This window comes from Phyllopteryx taeniolatus, chromosome 3 (assembly GCF_024500385.1).
Source record: "Phyllopteryx taeniolatus isolate TA_2022b chromosome 3, UOR_Ptae_1.2, whole genome shotgun sequence".
In the NCBI taxonomy this organism is placed as follows: domain Eukaryota; kingdom Metazoa; phylum Chordata; class Actinopteri; order Syngnathiformes; family Syngnathidae; genus Phyllopteryx; species Phyllopteryx taeniolatus.
This window is the reverse complement of record NC_084504.1, coordinates 21,863,483-21,887,294: the sequence shown is the minus strand read 5'-3', so window position 1 is coordinate 21,887,294 and position 23,812 is coordinate 21,863,483. Positions and strand designations below refer to the sequence as shown.

General features: G+C 43.1%; 5 long non-coding RNA genes across 5 annotated transcripts; 3 read left to right on the top strand and 2 right to left on the bottom strand.

Moving 5' to 3' along the window:
• Positions 1 to 4,097: 4,097 nt before the first annotated feature.
• LOC133475876 (uncharacterized) lies at positions 4,098 to 5,951 on the bottom strand. Its single transcript, XR_009787964.1, has 3 exons — positions 5,770 to 5,951; positions 4,511 to 4,678; positions 4,098 to 4,377 (listed from the first exon to the last, which is right to left on the bottom strand). It is a non-coding gene; the product is annotated as an uncharacterized LOC133475876 (long non-coding RNA).
• A 173-nt stretch (positions 5,952 to 6,124) lies between these two features.
• On the top strand, positions 6,125 to 6,994 carry LOC133475875 (uncharacterized). Its single transcript, XR_009787963.1, has 3 exons — positions 6,125 to 6,139; positions 6,383 to 6,539; positions 6,668 to 6,994. It is a non-coding gene; the product is annotated as an uncharacterized LOC133475875 (long non-coding RNA).
• Positions 6,995 to 10,801: 3,807 nt separating this feature from the next.
• On the bottom strand, positions 10,802 to 11,679 carry LOC133475159 (uncharacterized). The gene is made up of 3 exons (XR_009787736.1): positions 11,665 to 11,679; positions 11,265 to 11,421; positions 10,802 to 11,136 (listed from the first exon to the last, which is right to left on the bottom strand). It is a non-coding gene; the product is annotated as an uncharacterized LOC133475159 (long non-coding RNA).
• A 172-nt stretch (positions 11,680 to 11,851) lies between these two features.
• LOC133475160 (uncharacterized) lies at positions 11,852 to 13,706 on the top strand. The gene is made up of 3 exons (XR_009787737.1): positions 11,852 to 12,034; positions 13,126 to 13,293; positions 13,427 to 13,706. It is a non-coding gene; the product is annotated as an uncharacterized LOC133475160 (long non-coding RNA).
• Positions 13,707 to 20,823: 7,117 nt separating this feature from the next.
• On the top strand, positions 20,824 to 22,741 carry LOC133475874 (uncharacterized). The gene is made up of 3 exons (XR_009787962.1): positions 20,824 to 21,069; positions 22,161 to 22,328; positions 22,462 to 22,741. It is a non-coding gene; the product is annotated as an uncharacterized LOC133475874 (long non-coding RNA).
• Positions 22,742 to 23,812: the final 1,071 nt, after the last annotated feature.

Below are 23,812 nucleotides of genomic sequence, written 5' to 3'. Positions count from 1 at the left end.
CACTGCATCAAAAACCGACATCAATGTGGAAAGGATATCGTCACATGGGCTCAGGAACACTACAGAAAACCAATGTCAGTAAATACAGTTCGGCGCTACATCCGTAAGTGCAACTTGAAACTCTACTATGCAATGCAAAAGTCATTTATCAACAACACCCAGAAACGCCACCGGCTTCTTTGGGCCCAAGCTCATCTAAGATGGATTGATGAAAAGTGGAAAAGTGTTCTGTGGTCCGACGAGTCCACATTTCAAATTGTTTTTGGAAATTGTGGACGTCGTGTCCTCTGGGCCAAAGAGGAAAAGAACCATCCGGACTGTTATGGACGCAAAGTTCAAAAGCCAGCATTTGTGATGGTATGGTGCTGTGTTAGTGCCAATGGCATGGGTAACTTACACGTCTGTGAAGGCACCATTAATGCTGAAAGGTACATACAGGTTTTGGAGGAACATATGGTGCCATCCAAGCAACGTCTTTTTCATGGATGCCCCTGCTTATTGCAGCCAGACAATGCCAAACCACATTCTGCATGTGTAACAACAGCGTGGCTTCGAAGTAAAAGAGTGTGGGTATTACTATGAAAAATCTTTGTCTTAAAAGAGAAAAAGTCAATATTTGAGGAATGATCAAAATATCTCAACTGGTTCCCTGGTCGAATATTCCATTCATCATCCTGAGAGCAATAAATTTTATTACATTACCTTACAGAGCGTTAAGTCAACATGAGAAGAGGTATTGACTGTAAGTGCTTACTAAAGAAAGCAAAGCAGAGCAGATTTATTTATATAGCGCATTTCATACACAAGGCAACTCAATGTGATTTACACGATTAAAAGCATTTAAAAACAAAGAAAAAAAACAGCCTATTAACATTTACAACAAAGAGAAAAAATAAAAATGAAAGTAAAATAAAAGATAAAAAAGAGACGAGACTGACCCAGTTTGTGCATGTCGTGAGGAGAAAGGGAGCTGGCAACACAAACCCAATAATAATAAAAAAAAAAAAGAAGGAATCTGATGCTATCGATCGATATGATCTTGTTGGACCATAATTCATTGAGTCATTAATAACCTCAAAAACCTAAAAATAAAAATAGAAACAAAGACCAAAGGAACAGAGTAAGGACCATAGATCATTTTAAACTTGAGTCTGTCTGAGTCCCGGGATGCACATGTCATGGAAACAATGAGTCCCTGCAATTTATCATCACAGAATACACATTCAGTAATCCTGCGCGAGATCACGGTTCTTGCTTCGCAGTCCCGCAATATTACAGCTTTTTATTACAGGTGTGACTCTATTGTTTATCCTGTTTGTACAATATTTGTGTGTTACCCATTGTCCTTGTTCTCTCTCAGTGTATTATATATTTTTTTAATTATTGGGTTTGTGTTGCCAGCTGACTTTCTCGCCACGGCGCGCATGAACTGGGCCAGTCTGCCCATGACTCCAGGGCCACTTTCCCGCCCTAGTCCAACCCTGTTCATGAAATGTCTCATCGAGGTCTTTTTTGCCCAATCCGGCTCGCTCGGTTGGCCAATGGCCGTGTTGTGTGGGCGAGATTTGAACAGTTTGAGAACAGCGGCTGCACGACGCAGTTTCCTTCAGGGACCCCCACACAATTGGAAACCACAGAACTCAAACAATATGCAGGGTAGCGACAGTCAACCCCCACCCACGGCCACGGCCACGCTCACCCCGACCCCCCACCCAGAACAGCTGGAGAATGAATGTATGTTTAGGTAATATTCTTATTTATGCATTTCAACGTAAGGAAGAAATACCTCAACCTTGTTTGATAGTTTCTATCCATTTTATTTGTCATGAATGGGAGCCTTTACATTGCCAGACATTTTATTTGTACTGTTGCAACTTGGTCTCTCTTCGTTGTGCAGTATTTCATCATTCATCCCCATTTGTCTGCTTTCTCCGCAAGTCTCGGCCCTCCACGTATTGCTTCGGTGAGTGTCCTGGATTGGGTCTCAATGATGCCCCACGGTGGAGGCACAAAGGGAGGTAAGTGGCGGGCCTCTGCACTGGTCGTCAGTGTGGCTAAGATGAGCGCACACACGGCCACCATCAACGTCACCTTCAGCAGCCTGGACATGGTTGGTTGATCTTGAAGGGAAAAATTTGAGGAACAAACCTCAGTATGGCACAGTACACAATGGAGACAAAGATAAGCGTTTCATAAAGTCCTCGTGTGGAATCTCATTGTATTTTATGCATAATAGAATATGATGTGTGATGAAAGGCGGCACGGTGGCCAACTGGTGAGCAAATCTGCCTCACAGTTCTGATCTCTGCATAATTAACAGAACATAATGTTTGATCAAGCAACCGACTGAGACTTTAAGTTCATTTTTTCTCAACTATTCCATCCATCCATCCATTTTCTGAGCCGCTTCTGCTGACTAGGATCGCGGGCGTGCTGGAGCCTATCCCAGCTGTCATCGGGCAGGAGGTGGGGTACACCCTGAAGTGGGGCAGGGCACACATCAATAAACAACCATTCGCACTCACATTCACACCTACGGGTAATTTAGAGTTGTCAATCAACCTACCGTGCATGTTTTTGGGATGTGGAAGGAAACCGGAGTGCCCGGAGAAAACTCACGCAGGCACGAGGAGAACATGCAAACTCCACACAGTCGGGGCCGGGGATTGAACCCCGTACTCAGAACTGTGAGGCAGACGTTCAAACCGGCTGGGCTTTTCTCAAGTATTGTCAGAAATATGACATAGTTTTACAAAAGGACCTCGAACAGTCCATGTCTAACGACATGTTTTATATGAATAAAATGTTGACGTGCAGGATGGTACATTTCTACTCTTGTCCAATTTAAAAATGGTTCAAAATGTGAACTGCCACAAAGAGCAACTTTGAAATATTTTTTCATGATTTTTTTCATGAAGCTCAAGCTGGCTGCGCCAGAAAGGTTCCTCCTCCATATAAGTGGACTGTAATGGTAAGAAGTGACAACAGGCTTCTTGATCACACCTCACCTTTATCTTGAAAATGTCATCTTGATGTTCTTCCTTGGTTTATGCAATGTAGTTTTGTGGACATGCTGTATGCTATACACTGTTGTATTGTATTTGATATAGCTTTTCTTGAGTGAAGTGGAAAAAAATGGAGCAATTCAAGTACTGTAATGAAAGGAGAGTCACAGCCGCTGATGTTTTGACCACACCCCAAGAAAATGCATCTTCCCTGAAGTGTTTTGTTTGATTTGAGCTAGTGTCTTGTGGTGACGAGTGTGCTGCTCAAGCAGCGAGCCAACAGCGAGTTGGACAGCTCCACTGTCGAGTAACCTGCTACTAGCAGCTAGGCTGGTACTTGTAAGCCGCTAGTGGGTTTGTGGACCGGCGTTGGCTCTGTCCAATACCTCACATCCTTTCTCCATGCTCTGCACGTAGATCCACAAAACAGAGACACCGTTCATTATGTTCACGAGCTAACGAGCTCGCTCGACGGCGGCGGGGTCATCCAAAACATCAGTGCCTCGCTTGGAGTTGTTGTGTGTGGGTCACCCAACATAACAGAGACACGGGGAAAAAGACATCTTGGTGAGTGTAATCACCTTTACTATGACATCTGATAACACTGTGTCGTCTACACAGTACGTACTGGGTATCTGTAAAGCTGATGTTGAAGAAGACTTTACACAACCCAACCTTCCTGCATACAAACTGCTGTTATTAAAACGATATGCACTTATTTAGTTGAAGACATGGATGTTCATAGGCTAACAATTCGTCCTGCATATTTAATCTCGTGTGAACATCGATAAAAACATGACATGGAAGCCACACTTCAAACATATACAAACCAAACTTGATAGAAGTATTTCAGTTTTGAATCGAGCTACTGGATCATAATGTATTCACATAATTCAGAATTCAATAACTGCAGAAGGTCAGTCAGTTCACGGACTATGCAACAAAAAAGGGAAAGAAGGATCATCCACAATGTACTATGAGACATAAAGTGTACTTCTACGTTATCACTTACTTAGTGGAAGAATCCAAATATTGCCGATTCTTGTTTTGCAACTTGTGCATGCTATTCAGAAGAAATACTTCAAACGTATGTGATGCTTCATATTCATTTTATTTTGGATGTACAGCAGAACAGAATTGTTGCAATTACATGTTCTGTATTTCCTCACTCATCCCCATTTGTCCAATTTTGCTTCCAGTGGCATTTCTTGCATTTCTCCGGTAAGTGGCTTGAAAGGGGAATTGATGAAACCAGACAATGGTATTCTCCTGTGTTTGTGGGCCTCTGCAATGGGCGGTGGTGTGGCTAAGATGAGCACACACATGACCAACGTCAGGGTGACCTTTAGCAGTCTGGGCATGATTGGTTCACCTGGTAGGACAAAATATTAGGAACAGATCTCAGCATGATACAACGTACCACCGGACACGACTCGGACCACAAAAATAAGCATTTAGTTCAGATCTTTTCTTTTTTGGGCGGGAGGGGGGGTTATTCTGCTTACCTTTTCTCTACACAGGTTGAAATTGAATCAGTTCTTTGTTCTTGAAGTGAGCAGTGATGTGCTGTACCACTGACAGCAAGACTTAACTACCTCTTCACATGTTGACTTAATATTCTGTTTGTTTGATGAGGAAATAGAACACCTTGACTCTATTTGTCCAAATGATCTCTGCATAATAAATAAAATATTGTTTGATCAAGAAACCAACTGAGACATGTTCATCTTCACTCAAGTATTTCAAAACATATTTCGTAGTTTTATTAAAGGACCATGGCCCCCACAGCGGAATAATCCAAAAATGTGTATCACACTTGTTTGATGAATAAAATCTTGATGTGCACGGAGGGCCGACTCATGCTGTTCGCTGGGGCATGACGCCAATTTAGCCACGCCCCCAAAAATCCAGTCAGCTGAGCTAGAGCAAAAGTTGTCACGATATGTAATCGTATGGTATTGGACTGGACCCAAAATCAGACTGAGGTGGAGGGATCTGATGAGAATGGTTTATTTTGAGGTAGCTCAGAGTATGTATTTCCAATGCATGATGGTGATCCGTAGCCTGTAAGCCTGTGTACCACGAACAAGTGCAAATACTCTGGCGGTGGATCTCTGGGTCAGGCAGGCTTAAATACAGGCAGTGATGAGTGCTGATTGGGAACAGATGCGCGGGCGAGGAGGTAATGATTGCTGGGGAGAGAGAGGCACAACGCACAACCCAAGCTCCAAAAATGAACTGCAGGGCACAGATCATGACAAAAGTGTTTGAAATTACGCGTATATCTCGGCAATGCAGTACTAAATTGTTCAATCGGTGCACACGTTTTCGGCACTTCAAACATTGAATGTATTTAGAAACAAAACACAACAATGATATTGGTTCAATTTTAATTACAGTACGGACTGTAATATTCGTATGTTGGTTGTGGGCCTTTAAGGGGTGTGGCTTAGTGAGTGACGTCAGGAGCTGAAGTCAGGTTGGCCGGTCAGTCTGTGTGTGAGTCTCAATTCTTGTGCGTCTGACTGTTTGTCCCATTCGATAAATGACTGAAAATGCATCAGCGGCTGTGACATTACAGTACTCGAAGTGCTCAATTTTTTTTGCCACTTCACTCAAGAAAAGCTATATCAAATACAATACAACAGTGTATAGCATACAGCATGTCCACAAAACTACATTGCATAAACCAAGGAAGAACATCAAGATGACATTTTCAAGATAAAGGTGAGGTGTGATCAAGAAACCTGTTCTCACTTCTTACCATTATGGAGGAGTAACCTTTCTCGCGCAGCCAGCTTGAGCTCAATGAAAAACGTAATGAAAAGAAAATTAAAACTGGCGGGTGACTGGTTAGCACATCGTCCTCACAGTTCCGGGGACCGAGGTTTAAATCCCGGCCCCGCCAGTGTGGAGTTTGCGTGTTCTCCGGTTTCTTCCCACATCCCAAAAACATGCGTGGTAGGTTGATTGAGGACTCGAAATTGCCCCGAGGTGTGAATGTGAGAGAGAATGGTTGTTTGTTTCCATGTGCCCTGCGATTGGCTGGTGACCGGTTCAGGGTGTACCCCGCCTCCCGCCCGAAGACAGCTGGGATAGGCTCCAGCAGCCTGCGACACGCGTGAGGATAAGCGGTAAAGAAAATGGATGAACGGATGTTTGTGGCAGTTCACATACCATTTTTAAATTGCACTACAGGACAAGAGTAGAAATTGGACGTCAACATTTGATGAAGCAAACATGTCGTTAGACATGTAGTGGACTGTTCATGGTCCTCATGTAGAACTATGAAATGTTTCTGACAATACTTGAGATAAGATGAACTTGTAGTCCCATTCGGTTGCTTGATCAAAGATAATGTTCTGTTAATTATGCAGAGATCATTGGACAAACAGAGTCAAGGTGTTCTATTCCCTCATCAAACAAACAATGTAAGTCAACATGTGAAGAAGTATTTAAGTGTGACCGTCAGCGGTACGGCAGATAACTGCAACACAAACCTGTTGCTTCAGCTTCAACCTGTGGAACGAAAAGGTAAGCGGTGCATCATAAATACAATGAGATTGAAAATACACGCGAGGACTTTACTAGATGTTTACTTTTCAGTCTCCATTGTGCACTGTGCCATACTGAGGTTTGTTCATCAAATTTTGCTCTTAAAGGTTAACCTACCATGTCCAGGCTGCTGAAGGTGACGTTGACGGTGGCCGTGTGTGCGCTCATCTTAGCCACACTGACGACCAGTGCAGAGGCCCGCCACGTACCTCCCTTTGTCCCTCCACCGTGGGGCATCATTGAGACCCAATCCGGGACACTCACCGAAGCAATACGTGGAGCGCCGGGACTTCCGGAGAAAGCAGACAAATGGGGATGAATGATGAAATACTGCACAACGAAGAGAGACCAAGTTGCAACAGTACAAATAAAATGTCTGGCAATGTAAAGGCTCCCATTCATGACAAATAAAATGGATAGAAACTATCAAACAAGTTTGAGGTATTTCTTCCTTACGTTGAAATGGATAAATAAGAATATTACCTAAACATACATTCATTCTCCAGCTGTTCTGAGTGGGGGGTCGGGGTGAGCGTGGCCGTGGCCGTGGGTGGGGGTTGACTGTCGCTACCCTGCATATTGTTTGAGTTCTGTGGTTTCCAATTGTGTGGGGGTCCCTGAAGGAAACTGCGTCGTGCAGCCGCTGTTCTCAAACTGTTCAAATCTCGCCCACACAACACGGCCATTGGCCAACCGAGCGAGCCGGATTGGGCAAAAAAGACCTCGATGAGACATTTCATGAAACTAGGAAATACGCGCCTTTCCACCAATGCTTCAGAGTCATCTTTATTTGATTTGCCAAGTATGAGAGCAGAACAGGGGCGGAAGTGGCCCGGGAGTCATGGGCAGACTGGCCCAGTTCATGCGCACCGTGGCGAGAAAGTCAGCTGGCAACACAAACCCAATAATTACAAAAATATATAATACACTGAGCGAGAACAAGGGCAATGGGTAACACACAAATATTGTACAAACAGGATAAACAATAGAGTCACACCTGTAATAAAAAGCTGTAATATTGCGGGACTGCGAAGCAAGAACCGTGATCTCGCGCAGGATTACTGAATGTGTATTCTGTGATGATAAATTGCAGGGACTCATTGTTTCCATGACATGTGCATCCCGGGACTCAGACAGACTCAAGTTTAAAATGATCTATGGTCCTTACTCTGTTCCTTTGGTCTTTGTTTCTATTTTTATTTGTAGGTTTTTGAGGTTATTAATGACTCAATGAATTATGGTCCAACAAGATCATATCGATCGATAGCATCAGATTCCTTCTTTTTTTTTTTTATTATTATTGGGTTTGTGTTGCCAGCTCCCTTTCTCCTCACGACATGCACAAACTGGGTCAGTCTCGTCTCTTTTTTATCTTTTATTTTACTTTAATTTTTATTTTTTCTCTTTGTTGTAAATGTTAATAGGCTGTTTTTTTTCTTTGTTTTTAAATGCTTTTAATCGTGTAAATCACATTGAGTTGCCTTGTGTATGAAATGCGCTATATAAATAAATCTGCTCTGCTTTGCTTGCTTTAGTAAGCACTTACAGTCAATACCTCTTCTCATGTTTACTTAACGCTCTGTAAGGTAATGTAATAAAATTTATTGCTCTCAGGATGATGAATGGAATATTCGACCAGGGAACCAGTTGAGATATTTTGATCATTCCTCAAATATTGACTTTTTCTCTTTTAAGACAAAGATTTTTCATAGTAATACCCACACTCTTTTACTTCGAAGCCACGCTGTTGTTACACGTGCAGAATGTGGTTTGGCATTGTCTGTCTGCAATAAGCAGGGGCGTCCATGAAAAAGACGTTGCTTGGATGGCAGCATATGTTCCTCCAAAACCTGTATGTACCTTTCAGCATTAATGATGCCTTCACAGACGTGTAAGTTACCCATGCCATTGGCACTAACACAGCACCATACCATCACAGATGCTGGCTTTTGAACTTTGCGTCCATAACAGTCCGGATGGTTCTTTTCCTCTTTGGCCCGGAGGACACGACGTCCACAATTTCCAAAAACAATTTGAAATGTGGACTCGTCGGACCACAGAACACTTTTCCACTTTGCATCAATCCATCTTAGATGAGCTCGGGCCATAAGAAGCCGGTGGCGTTTCTGGGTGTTGTTGATAAATGGCTTTTGCATTGCATAGTAGAGTTTCAAGTTGCACTTACGGATGTAGCGCCAAACTGTATTTACTGACATTGGTTTTCTGTAGTGTTCCTGAGCCCATGTGGTGATATCATTTACACATTGATGTCGGTTTTTGATGCAGTGCCGCCTGAGGGATCGAAGGTCACGGGTCAATGTTGGTTTTCGGCCATGCCGCTTACATGCAGTGATTTCTCCAGATTCTCTGAACCTTTTGATGATATTATGGACCGTAAATGATGAAATCCCCAAATTCCTTGCAATTGTACATTGAGGAACATTGTCCTTAAACTGTTGGACTATTTTCTCACGCACTTGTTCACAAAGAGGTGAACCTCACCCCATCTTTGCTTGTGAATGACTGAGCAATTCAGGGAAGCTCCTTTTATACCCAATCATGGCACCCACCTGTTCCCAATTAGCCTGTTCACCTGTGGGATGTTCCAAACAGGTGGTTGATGAGCATTCTTCAACTTTCTCGGGCTTTTTTGCCAACTGTCCCAGCTTTTTTGGAAGGTGTTGCAGCCATAAAATTCTAAGTGAATGATTATTTGCAAAAAACAATCAAGTTTTTCAGTTTGAACATGAAATATCTTGTCTTTGTTGTGTATTCAATTAAATATAGGTTGAACATGATTTGCAAATCATTGTATTCTGTTTTTATTTGTTTAACACAACATCCCAACTTCATTGGAATTGGGGTTGTACCTCAAACTTGTTTGATAGTTTCTATTCATTTTATTTGTCATGTATGGGAGCCTTTACATTGCCAGACATTTTATTTGTACTGTTGCAACTTGGTCTCTCTTCGTTGTGCAGTATTTCATCATTCATCCCCATTTGTCTGCTTTCTCCGCAAGTCCCGGCCCTCCACGTATTGCTTCGGTGAGTGTCCTGGATTGGGTCTCAATGATGCCCCACGGTGGAGGGACAAAGGGAGGTAAGTGGCGGGCCTCTGCACTGGTCGTCAGTGTGGCTAAGATGAGCGCACACACGGCCACCGTCAACGTCACCTTCAGCAGCCTGGACATGGTTGGTTGATCTTGAAGGGCAAAATTTGAGGAACAAACCTCAGTATGGCACAGTACACAATGGAGACAAAGATAAACGTTTCGTAAAGTCCTCGTGTGGAATCTCATTGTATTTTATGCATAATAGAATATGATGTGTGATGAAAGGCGGCACGGTGGCCAACTGGTGAGCAAATCTGCCTCACAGTTCTGATCTCTGCATAATTAACAGAACATAATGTTTGATCAAGCAACCGACTGAGACTTTAAGTTCATTTTTTCTCAACTATTCCATCCATCCATCCATTTTCTGAGCCGCTTCTGCTGACTAGGATCGCGGGCGTGCTGGAGCCTATCCCAGCTATCATCGGGCAGGAGGTGGGGTACACCCTGAAGTGGGGCAGGGCACACACCGTTCATTATGTTCACGAGCTAACGAGCTCGCTCGACGGCGGCGGGGTCATCCAAAACATCAGTGCCTCACTTGGAGTTGTTGTGTGTGGGTCACCCAACATAACAGAGACACGGGGAAAAAGACATCTTGGTGAGTGTAATCACCTTTACTATGACATCTGATAACACTGTGTCGTCTACACAGTACGTACTGGGTATCTGTAAAGCTGATGTTGAAGAAGACTTTACACAACCCAACCTTCCTGCATACAAACTGCTGTTATTAAAACGATATGCACTTATTTAGTTGAAGACATGGATGTTCATAGGCTAACAATTCGTCCTGCATATTTAATCTTGTGTGAACATCGATAAAAACATGACATGGAAGCCACACTTCAAACATATACAAACCAAACTTGATAGAAGTATTTCAGTTTTGAATCGAGCTACTGGATCATAATGTATTCACATAATTCAGAATTCAATAACTGCAGAAGGTCAGTCAGTTCACGGACTATGCAACAAAAAAGGGAAAGAAGGATCATCCACAATGTACTATGAGACACAAAGTGTACTTCTACGTTATCACTTACTTAGTGGAAGAATCCAAATATTGCCGATTCTTGTTTTGCAACTTGTGCATGCTATTCAGAAGAAATACTTCAAACGTATGTGATGCTTCATATTCATTTTATTTTGGATGTACAGGAGAACAGAATTGTTGCAATTACATGGCAGGAAATTTAGTTTTTATCTTTACAACATGTTCTGTCTTCGTTGTGCAGTATTTCATCATTCATCCCCATTTGTCTGCTTTCTCCGCAAGTCTCGGCGCTCCACGTATTGCTTCGGTGAGTGTCCCGGATTGGGTCTCAATGATGCCCCACGGTGGAGGGACAAAGGGAGGTACGTGGCGGGCCTCTGCACTGGTCGTCAGTGTGGCTAAGATGAGCGCACACACGGCCACCGTCAACGTCACCTTCAGCAGCCTGGACATGGTTGGTTAACCTTGAAGGGCAAAATTTGATGAACAAACCTCAGTATGGCACAGTGCACAATGGAGACTGAAAAGTAAACCTTTAGTTAAGTCCTCGTGTGTATTTTCAATCTCATTGTATTTATGATGCACCGCTTACCTTTTCGTTCCACAGGTTGAAGCTGAAGCAACAGGTTTGTGTTGCAGTTATCTGCCGTACCGCTGACGGTCACACTTAAATACTTCTTCACATGTTGACTTACATTGTTTGTTTGATGAGGGAATAGAACACCTTGACTCTGTTTGTCCAATGATCTCTGCATAATTAACAGAACATTATCTTTGATCAAGCAACCGAATGGGACTACAAGTTCATCTTATCTCAAGTATTGTCAGAAACATTTCATAGTTCTACATGAGGACCATGAACAGTCCACTACATGTCTAACGACATGTTTGCTTCATCAAATGTTGACGTCCAATTTCTACTCTTGTCCTGTAGTGCAATTTAAAAATGGTATGTGAACTGCCACAAACATCCGTTCATCCATTTTCTTTACCGCTTATCCTCACGCGTGTCGCAGGCTGCTGGAGCCTATCCCAGCTGTCTTCGGGCGGGAGGCGGGGTACACCCTGAACCGGTCACCAGCCAATCGCAGGGCACATGGAAACAAACAACCATTCTCTCTCACATTCACACCTCGGGGCAATTTCGAGTCCTCAATCAACCTACCACGCATGTTTTTGGGATGTGGGAAGAAACCGGAGAACACGCAAACTCCACACTGGCGGGGCCGGGATTTAAACCTCGGTCCCCGGAACTGTGAGGACGATGTGCTAACCAGTCACCCGCCAGTTTTAATTTTCTTTTCATTACGTTTTTCATTGAGCTCAAGCTGGCTGCGCGAGAAAGGTTACTCCTCCATAATGGTAAGAAGTGACAACAGGTTTCTTGATCACACCTCACCTTTATCTTGAAAATGTCATCTTGATGTTCTTCCTTGGTTTATGCAATGTAGTTTTGTGGACATGCTGTATGCGATACACTGTTGTATTGTATTTGATATAGCTTTTCTTGAGTGAAGTGGCAAAAAAAATTGAGCACTTCGAGTACTGTAATGTCACAGCCGCTGATGCATTTTCAGTCATTTATCGAATGGGACAAACGGTCAGACGCACAAGAATTGAGACTCACACACAGACTGACCGGCCAACCTGACTTCAGCTCCTGACGTCACTCACTAAGCCACACCCCTTAAAGGCCCACAACCAACATACGAATATTACAGTCCGTACTGTAATTAAAATTGAACCAATATCATTGTTGTGTTTTGTTTCTAAATACATTCAATGTTTGAAGTGCCGAAAACGTGTGCACCGATTGAACAATTTAGTACTGCATTGCCGAGATATACGCGTAATTTCAAACACTTTTGTCATGATCTGTGCCCTGCAGTTCATTTTTGGAGCTTGGGTTGTGCGTTGTGCCTCTCTCTCCCCAGCAATCATTACCTCCTCGCCCGCGCATCTGTTCCCAATCAGCACTCATCACTGCCTGTATTTAAGCCTGCCTGACCCAGAGATCCACCGCCAGAGTATTTGCACTTGTTCGTGGTACACAGGCTTACAGGCTACGGATCACCATCATGCATTGGAAATACATACTCTGAGCTACCTCAAAATAAACCATTCTCATCAGATCCCTCCACCTCAGTCTGATTTTGGGTCCAGTCCAATACCATACGATTACATATCGTGACAACTTTTGCTCTAGCTCAGCTGACTGGATTTTTGGGGGCGTGGCTAAATTGGCGTCATGCCCCAGCGAACAGCATGAGTCGGCCCTCCGTGCACATCAAGATTTTATTCATCAAACAAGTGTGATACACATTTTTGGATTATTCCGCTGTGGGGGCCATGGTCCTTTAATAAAACTACGAAATATGTTTTGAAATACTTGAGTGAAGATGAACATGTCTCAGTTGGTTTCTTGATCAAACAATATTTTATTTATTATGCAGAGATCATTTGGACAAATAGAGTCAAGGTGTTCTATTTCCTCATCAAACAAACAGAATATTAAGTCAACATGTGAAGAGGTAGTTAAGTCTTGCTGTCAGTGGTACAGCACATCACTGCTCACTTCAAGAACAAAGAACTGATTCAATTTCAACCTGTGTAGAGAAAAGGTAAGCAGAATAACCCCCCCTCCCGCCCAAAAAAGAAAAGATCTGAACTAAATGCTTATTTTTGTGGTCCGAGTCGTGTCCGGTGGTACGTTGTATCATGCTGAGATCTGTTCCTAATATTTTGTCCTACCAGGTGAACCAATCATGCCCAGACTGCTAAAGGTCACCCTGACGTTGGTCATGTGTGTGCTCATCTTAGCCACACCACCGCCCATTGCAGAGGCCCACAAACACAGGAGAATACCATTGTCTGGTTTCATCAATTCCCCTTTCAAGCCACTTACCGGAGAAATGCAAGAAATGCCACTGGAAGCAAAATTGGACAAATGGGGATGAGTGAGGAAATACAGAACATGTAATTGCAACAATTCTGTTCTCCTGTACATCCAAAATAAAATGAATATGAAGCATCACATACGTTTGAAGTATTTCTTCTGAATAGCATGCACAAGTTGCAAAACAAGAATCGGCAATATTTGGATTCTTCCACTAAGTAAGTGATAACGTAGAAGTACACTTTATGTCTCATAGTACATTGTGGATGATCCTTCTTTCCCTTTTTTGTTGCATCGTCCGTGAACTGACTGAACTTCTGCAGTTATTGAATTCTGAATTATGTGAATACATTATGATCCAGTAGCTCGATTCAAAACTGAAATACTTCTATCAAGTTTGGTTTGTATATGTTTGAAGTGTGGCTTCCATGTCATGTTTTTATCGATGTTCACACGAGATTAAATATGCAGGACGAATTGTTAGCCTATGAACATCCATGTCTTCAACTAAATAAGTGCATATCGTTTTAATAACAGCAGTTTGTATGCAGGAAAGTGAGAAAGTTGGGTTGTGTAAAGTCTTCTTCAACATCAGCTTTACAGATACCCAGTACGTACTGTGTAGACGACACAGTGTTATCAGATGTCATAGTAAAGGTGATTACACTCACCAAGATGTCTTTTTCCCCGTGTCTCTGTTATGTTGGGTGACCCACACACAACAACTCCAAGCGAGGCACTGATGTTTTGGATGACCCCGCCGCCGTCGAGCGAGCTCGTTAGCTCGTGAACATAATGAACGGTGTCTCTGTTTTGTGGATCTACGTGCAGAGCATGGAGAAAGGATGTGAGGTATTGGACAGAGCCAACGCCGGTCCACAAACCCACTAGCGGCTTACAAGTACCAGCCTAGCTGCTAGTAGCAGGTTACTCGACAGTGGAGCTGTCCAACTCGCTGTTGGCTCGCTGCTTGAGCAGCACACTCGTCACCACAAGACACTAGCTCAAATCAAACAAAACACTTCAGGGAAGATGCATTTTCTTGGGGTGTGGTCAAAACATCAGCGGCTGTGACTCTCCTTTCATTACAGTACTTGAATTGCTCCATTTTTTTCCACTTCACTCAAGAAAAGCTATATCAAATACAATACAACAGTGTATAGCATACAGCATGTCCACAAAACTACATTGCATAAACCAAGGAAGAACATCAAGATGACATTTTCAAGATAAAGGTGAGGTGTGATCAAGAAGCCTGTTGTCACTTCTTACCATTACAGTCCACTTATATGGAGGAGGAACCTTTCTGGCGCAGCCAGCTTGAGCTTCATGAAAAAAATCATGAAAAAATATTTCAAAGTTGCTCTTTGTGGCAGTTCACATTTTGAACCATTTTTAAATTGGACAAGAGTAAAAATGTACCATCCTGCACGTCAACATTTTATTCATATAAAACATGTCGTTAGACATGGACTGTTCGAGGTCCTTTTGTAAAACTATGTCATATTTCTGACAATACTTGAGAAAAGGCCAGCCGGTTTGAACGTCTGCCTCACAGTTCTGAGTACGGGGTTCAATCCCCGGCCCCGACTGTGTGGAGTTTGCATGTTCTCCTCGTGCCTGCGTGAGTTTTCTCCGGGCACTCCGGTTTCCTTCCACATCCCAAAAACATGCACGGTAGGTTGATTGACAACTCTAAATTACCCGTAGGTGTGAATGTGAGTGCGAATGGTTGTTTATTGATGTGTGCCCTGCCCCACTTCAGGGTGTACCCCACCTCCTGCCCGATGACAGCTGGGATAGGCTCCAGCACGCCCGCGATCCTAGTCAGCAGAAGCGGCTCAGAAAATGGATGGATGGATGGAATAGTTGAGAAAAAATGAACTTAAAGTCTCAGTCGGTTGCTTGATCAAACATTATGTTCTGTTAATTATGCAGAGATCAGAACTGTGAGGCAGATTTGCTCACCAGTTGGCCACCGTGCCGCCTTTCATCACACATCATATTCTATTATGCATAAAATACAATGAGATTCCACACGAGGACTTTATGAAACGCTTATCTTTGTCTCCATTGTGTACTGTGCCATACTGAGGTTTGTTCCTCAAATTTTTCCCTTCAAGATCAACCAACCATGTCCAGGCTGCTGAAGGTGACGTTGATGGTGGCCGTGTGTGCGCTCATCTTAGCCACACTGACGACCAGTGCAGAGGCCCGCCACTTACCTCCCTTTGTGCCTCCACCGTGGGGCATCATTGAGACCCAATCCAGGACACTCACCGAAGCAATACGTGGAGGGCCGAGACTTGCGGAGAAAGCAGACAAATGGGGATGAATGATGAAATACTGCACAACGAAGAGAGACCAAGTTGCAACAGTACAAATAAAATGTCTGGCAATGTAAAGGCTCCCATTCATGACAAATAAAATGGATAGAAACTATCAAACAAGGTTGAGGTATTTCTTCCTTACGTTGAAATGCATAAATAAGAATATTACCTAAACATACATTCATTCTCCAGCTGTTCTGGGTGGGGGGTCGGGGTGAGCGTGGCCGTGGCCGTGGGTGGGGGTTGACTGTCGCTACCCTGCATATTGTTTGAGTTCTGTGGTTTCCAATTGTGTGGGGGTCCCTGAAGGAAACTGCGTCGTGCAGCCGCTGTTCTCAAACTGTTCAAATCTCGCCCACACAACACGGCCATTGGCCAACCGAGCGAGCCGGATTGGGCAAAAAAGACCTCGATGAGACATTTCATGAAACTAGGAAATAGGCCCCTTTCCACCAATGCTTCAGAGTCATCTTTATTTGATTTGCCAAGTATGAGAGCAGAACAGGGGCGGACTTGGGCGGGAAAGTGGCCCGGGAGTCATGGGCAGACTGGCCCAGTTCATGCGCGCCGTGGCGAGAAAGTCAGCTGGCAACACAAACCCAATAATTAAAAAAATATATAATACACTGAGAGAGAACAAGGGCAATGGGTAACACACAAATATTGTACAAACAGGATAAACAATAGAGTCACACCTGTAATAAAAAGCTGTAATATTGCGGGACTGCGAAGCAAGAACCGTGATCTCGCGTAGGATTACTGAATCTGTATTCTGTGATGATAAATTGCAGGGACTCATTGTTTCCATGACATGTGCATCCCGGGACTCAGACAGACTCAAGTTTAAAATGATCTATGGTCCTTACTCTGTTCCTTTGGTCTTTGTTTCTATTTTTATTTGTAGGTTTTTGAGGTTATTAATGACTCAATGAATTATGGTCCAAAAAGATCATATCGATCGATAGCATCAGATTCCTTCTTCTTATTTATTTTTTTTTAATTATTGGGTTTGTGTTGCCAGCTCCCTTTCTCCTCACGACATGCACAAACTGGGTCAGTCTCGTCTCTTTTTTATCTTTTATTTTACTTTCATTTTTATTTTTTCTCTTTGTTGTAAATGTTAATAGGCTGTTTTTTTTCTTTGTTTTTAAATGCTTTTAATCGTGTAAATCACATTGAGTTGCCTTGTGTATGAAATGCGCTATATAAATAAATCTGCTCTGCTTTGCTTGCTTTAGTAAGCACTTACAGTCAATACCTCTTCTCATGTTGACTTAACGCTCTGTAAGGTAATGTAATAACATTTATTGCTCTCAGGATGATGAATGGAATATTCGACCAGGGAACCAGTTGAGATATTTTGATCATTCCTCAAATATTGACTTTTTCTCTTTTAAGACAAAGATTTTTCATAGTAATACCCACACTCTTTTACTTCGAAGCCACGCTGTTGTTACACATGCAGAATGTGGTTTGGCATTGTCTGGCTGCAATAAGCAGGGGCATCCATGAAAAAGACGTTGCTTGGATGGCACCATATGTTCCTCCAAAACCTGTATGTACCTTTCAGCATTAATGGTGCCTTCACAGACGTGTAAGTTACCCATGCCATTGGCACTAACACAGCACCATACCATCACAAATGCTGGCTTTTGAACTTTGCGTCCATAACAGTCCGGATGGTTCTTTTCCTCTTTGGCCCAGAGGACACGACGTCCACAATTTCCAAAAACAATTTGAAATGTGGACTCGTCGGACCACAGAACACTTTTCCACTTTGCATCAATCCATCTTAGATGAGCTCGGGCCAAAAGAAGCCGGTGGCGTTTCTGGGTGTTGTTGATAAATGGCTTTTGCATTGCATAGTAGAGTTTCAAGTTGCACTTACGGATGTAGCGCCAAACTGTATTTACTGACATTGGTTTTCTGTAGTGTTCCTGAGCCCATGTGGTGATATCATTTACACATTGATGTCGGTTTTTGATGCAGTGCCGCCTGAGGGATCGAAGGTCACGGGTCAATGTTGGTTTTCGGCCATGCCGCTTACATGCAGGGATTTCTCCAGATTCTCTGAACCTTTTGATGATATTATGGACCGTAAATGATGAAATCCCCAAATTCCTTGCAATTGTACATTGAGGAACATTGTCCTTAAACTGTTGGACTATTTTCTCACGCACTTGTTCACAAAGAGGTGAACCTCGCCCCATCTTTGCTTGTGAATGACTGAGCAATTCAGGGAAGCTCCTTTTATACCCAATCATGGCACCCACCTGTTCCCAATTAGCCTGTTCACCTGTGGGATGTTCCAAACAGGTGGTTGATGAGCATTCTTCAACTTTCTCGGGCTTTTTTGCCAACTGTCCCAGCTTTTTTGGAAGGTGTTGCAGCCATAAAATTCTAAGTGAATGATTATTTGCTAAAAACAATCAAGTTTTTCAGTTTGAACATGAAATATCTTGTCTTTGTTGTGTATTCAATTAAATATAGGTTGAACATGATTTGCAAATCATTGTATTCTGTTTTTATTTGTTTAACACAACATCCCAACTTCATTGGAATTGGGGTTGTACCTCAAACTTGTTTGATAGTTTCTATTCATTTTATTTGTCATGTATGGGAGCCTTTACATTGCCAGACATTTTATTTGTACTGTTGCAACTTGGTCTCTCTTCGTTGTGCAGTATTTCATCATTCATCCCCATTTGTCTGCTTTCTCCGCAAGTCCCGGCCCTCCACGTATTGCTTCGGTGAGTGTCCCGGATTGGGTCTCAATGATGCCCCACGGTGGAGGGACAAAGGGAGGTAAGTGGCGGGCCTCTGCACTGGTCGTCAGTGTGGCTAAGATGAGCGCACACACGGCCACCGTCAACGTCACCTTCAGCAGCCTGGACATGGTTGGTTGATCTTGAAGGGCAAAATTTGAGGAACAAACCTCAGCATGGCACAGTACACAATGGAGACAAAGATAAACGTTTCGTAAAGTCCTCGTGTGGAATCTCATTGTATTTTATGCATAATAGAATATGATGTGTGATGAAAGGCGGCACGGTGGCCAACTGGTGAGCAAATCTGCCTCACAGTTCTGATCTCTGCATAATTAACAGAACATAATGTTTGATCAAGCAACCGACTGAGACTTTAAGTTCATTTTTTCTCAAATATTCCATCCATCCATCCATTTTCTGAGCCGCTTCTGCTCACTAGGATCGCGGGCGTGCTGGAGCCTATCCCAGCTATCATCGGGCAGGAGGTGGGGTACACCCTGAAGTGGGGCAGGGCACACACCGTTCATTATGTTCACGAGCTAACGAGCTCGCTCGACGGCGGCGGGGTCATCCAAAACATCAGTGCCTCACTTGGAGTTGTTGTGTGTGGGTCACCCAACATAACAGAGACACGGGGAAAAAGAAATCTTGGTGAGTGTAATCACCTTTACTATGACATCTGATAACACTGTGTCGTCTACACAGTACGTACTGGGTATCTGTAAAGCTGATGTTGAAGAAGACTTTACACAACCCAACCTTCCTGCATACAAACTGCTGTTATTAAAACGATATGCACTTATTTAGTTGAAGACATGGATGTTCATAGGCTAACAATTCGTCCTGCATATTTAATCTCGTGTGAACATCGATAAAAACATGACATGGAAGCCACACTTCAAACATATACAAACCAAACTTGATAGAAGTATTTCAGTTTTGAATCGAGCTACTGGATCATAATGTATTCACATAATTCAGAATTCAATAACTGCAGAAGTTCAGTCAGTTCACGGACGATGCAACAAAAAAGGGAAAGAAGGATCATCCACAATGTACTATGAGACATAAAGTGTACTTCTACGTTATCACTTACTTAGTGGAAGAATCCAAATATTGCCGATTCTTGTTTTGCAACTTGTGCATGCTATTCAGAAGAAATACTTCAAACGTATGTGATGCTTCATATTCATTTTATTTTGGATGTACAGGAGAACAGAATTGTTGCAATTACATGGCAGGAAATTTAGTTTTTATCTTTACAACATGTTCTGTCTTCGTTGTGCAGTATTTCATCATTCATCCCCATTTGTCTGCTTTCTCCGCAAGTCTCGGCGCTCCACGTATTGCTTCGGTGAGTGTCCCGGATTGGGTCTCAATGATGCCCCACGGTGGACGGACAGAGGGACGTCTGTGGCGGGCCTCTGCACTGGTCGTCAGTGTGGCTAAGATGAGCGCACACACGGCCACCGTCAACGTCACCTTCAGCAGCCTGGACATGGTTGGTTGATCTTGAAGGGCAAAATTTGAGGAACAAACCTCAGTATGGCACAGTGCACAATGGAGACTGAAAAGTAAACATCTAGTAAAGTCCTCGCGTGGAATCTCATTGTATTTATGATGCACCGCTTACCTTTTCGTTCCACAGGTTGAAGCTGAAGCAACAGGTTTGTGTTGCAGTTATCTGCCGTACCGCTGACGGTCACACTTAAATACTTCTTCACATGTTGACTTACATTGTTTGTTTGATGAGGGAATAGAACACCTTGACTCTGTTTGTCCAATGATCTCTGCATAATTAACAGAACATTATCTTTGATCAAGCAACCGAATGGGACTACAAGTTCATCTTATCTCAAGTATTGTCAGAAACATTTCATAGTTCTACATGAGGACCATGAACAGTCCACTACATGTCTAACGACATGTTTGCTTCATCAAATGTTGACGTCCAATTTCTACTCTTGTCCTGTAGTGCAATTTAAAAATGGTATGTGAACTGCCACAAACATCCGTTCATCCATTTTCTTTACCGCTTATCCTCACGCGTGTCGCAGGCTGCTGGAGCCTATCCCAGCTGTCTTCGGGCGGGAGGCGGGGTACACCCTGAACCGGTCACCAGCCAATCGCAGGGCACATGGAAACAAACAACCATTCTCTCTCACATTCACACCTCGGGGCAATTTCGAGTCCTCAATCAACCTACCACGCATGTTTTTGGGATGTGGGAAGAAACCGGAGAACACGCAAACTCCACACTGGCGGGGCCGGGATTTAAACCTCGGTCCCCGGAACTGTGAGGACGATGTGCTAACCAGTCACCCGCCAGTTTTAATTTTCTTTTCATTACGTTTTTCATTGAGCTCAAGCTGGCTGCGCGAGAAAGGTTACTCCTCCATAATGGTAAGAAGTGAGAACAGGTTTCTTGATCACACCTCACCTTTATCTTGAAAATGTCATCTTGATGTTCTTCCTTGGTTTATGCAATGTAGTTTTGTGGACATGCTGTATGCTATACACTGTTGTATTGTATTTGATATAGCTTTTCTTGAGTGAAGTGGCAAAAAAAATTGAGCACTTCGAGTACTGTAATGTCACAGCCGCTGATGCATTTTCAGTCATTTATCGAATGGGACAAACAGTCAGACGCACAAGAATTGAGACTCACACACAGACTGACCGGCCAACCTGACTTCAGCTCCTGACGTCACTCACTAAGCCACACCCCTTAAAGGCCCACAACCAACATACGAATATTACAGTCCGTACTGTAATTAAAATTGAACCAATATCATTGTTGTGTTTTGTTTCTAAATACATTCAATGTTTGAAGTGCCGAAAACGTGTGCACCGATTGAACAATTTAGTACTGCATTGCCGAGATATACGCGTAATTTCAAACACTTTTGTCATGATCTGTGCCCTGCAGTTCATTTTTGGAGCTTGGGTTGTGCGTTGTGCCTCTCTCTCCCCAGCAATCATTACCTCCTCGCCCGCGCATCTGTTCCCAATCAGCACTCATCACTGCCTGTATTTAAGCCTGCCTGACCCAGAGATCCACCGCCAGAGTATTTGCACTTGTTCGTGGTACACAGGCTTACAGGCTACGGATCACCATCATGCATTGGAAATACATACTCTGAGCTACCTCAAAATAAACCATTCTCATCAGATCCCTCCACCTCAGTCTGATTTTGGGTCCAGTCCAATACCATACGATTACATATCGTGACAACTTTTGCTCTAGCTCAGCTGACTGGATTTTTGGGGGCGTGGCTAAATTGGCGTCATGCCCCAGCGAACAGCATGAGTCGGCCCTCCGTGCACATCAAGATTTTATTCATCAAACAAGTGTGATACACATTTTTGGATTATTCCGCTGTGGGGGCCATGGTCCTTTAATAAAACTACGAAATATGTTTTGAAATACTTGAGTGAAGATGAACATGTCTCAGTTGGTTTCTTGATCAAACAATATTTTATTTATTATGCAGAGATCATTTGGACAAATAGAGTCAAGGTGTTCTATTTCCTCATCAAACAAACAGAATATTAAGTCAACATGTGAAGAGGTAGTTAAGTCTTGCTGTCAGTGGTACAGCACATCACTGCTCACTTCAAGAACAAAGAACTGATTCAATTTCAACCTGTGTAGAGAAAAGGTAAGCAGAATAACCCCCCCTCCCGCCCAAAAAAGAAAAGATCTGAACTAAATGCTTATTTTTGTGGTCCGAGTCGTGTCCGGTGGTACGTTGTATCATGCTGAGATCTGTTCCTAATATTTTGTCCTACCAGGTGAACCAATCATGCCCAGACTGCTAAAGGTCACCCTGACGTTGGTCATGTGTGTGCTCATCTTAGCCACACCACCGCCCATTGCAGAGGCCCACAAACACAGGAGAATACCATTGTCTGGTTTCATCAATTCCCCTTTCAAGCCACTTACCGGAGAAATGCAAGAAATGCCACTGGAAGCAAAATTGGACAAATGGGGATGAGTGAGGAAATACAGAACATGTAATTGCAACAATTCTGTTCTCCTGTACATCCAAAATAAAATGAATATGAAGCATCACATACGTTTGAAGTATTTCTTCTGAATAGCATGCACAAGTTGCAAAACAAGAATCGGCAATATTTGGATTCTTCCACTAAGTAAGTGATAACGTAGAAGTACACTTTATGTCTCATAGTACATTGTGGATGATCCTTCTTTCCCTTTTTTGTTGCATCGTCCGTGAACTGACTGAACTTCTGCAGTTATTGAATTCTGAATTATGTGAATACATTATGATCCAGTAGCTCGATTCAAAACTGAAATACTTCTATCAAGTTTGGTTTGTATATGTTTGAAGTGTGGCTTCCATGTCATGTTTTTATCGATGTTCACACGAGATTAAATATGCAGGACGAATTGTTAGCCTATGAACATCCATGTCTTCAACTAAATAAGTGCATATCGTTTTAATAACAGCAGTTTGTATGCAGGAAAGTGAGAAAGTTGGGTTGTGTAAAGTCTTCTTCAACATCAGCTTTACAGATACCCAGTACGTACTGTGTAGACGACACAGTGTTATCAGATGTCATAGTAAAGGTGGATTACACTCACCAAGATTTCTTTTTCCCCGTGTCTCTGTTATGTTGGGTGACCCACACACAACAATTCCAAGCGAGGCACTGATGTTTTGGATGACCCCGCCGCCGTCGAGCGAGCTCGTTAGCTCGTGAACATAATGAACGGTGTGTGCCCTGCCCCACTTCAGGGTGTACCCCACCTCCTGCCCGATGATAGCTGGGATAGGCTCCAGCACGCCCGCGATCCTAGTGAGCAGAAGCGGCTCAGAAAATGGATGGATGGATGGAATACTTGAGAAAAAATGAACTTACAGTCTCAGTCGGTTGCTTGATCAAACATTATGTTCTGTTAATTATGCAGAGATCAGAACTGTGAGGCAGATTTGCTCACCAGTTGGCCACCGTGCCGCCTTTCATCACACATCATATTCTATTATGCATAAAATGCAATGAGATTCCACACGAGGACTTTATGAAACGCTTATCTTTGTCTCCATTGTGCACTGTGCCATGCTGAGGTTTGTTCCTCAAATTTTGCCCTTAAAGGTTAACCTACCATGTCCAGGCTGCT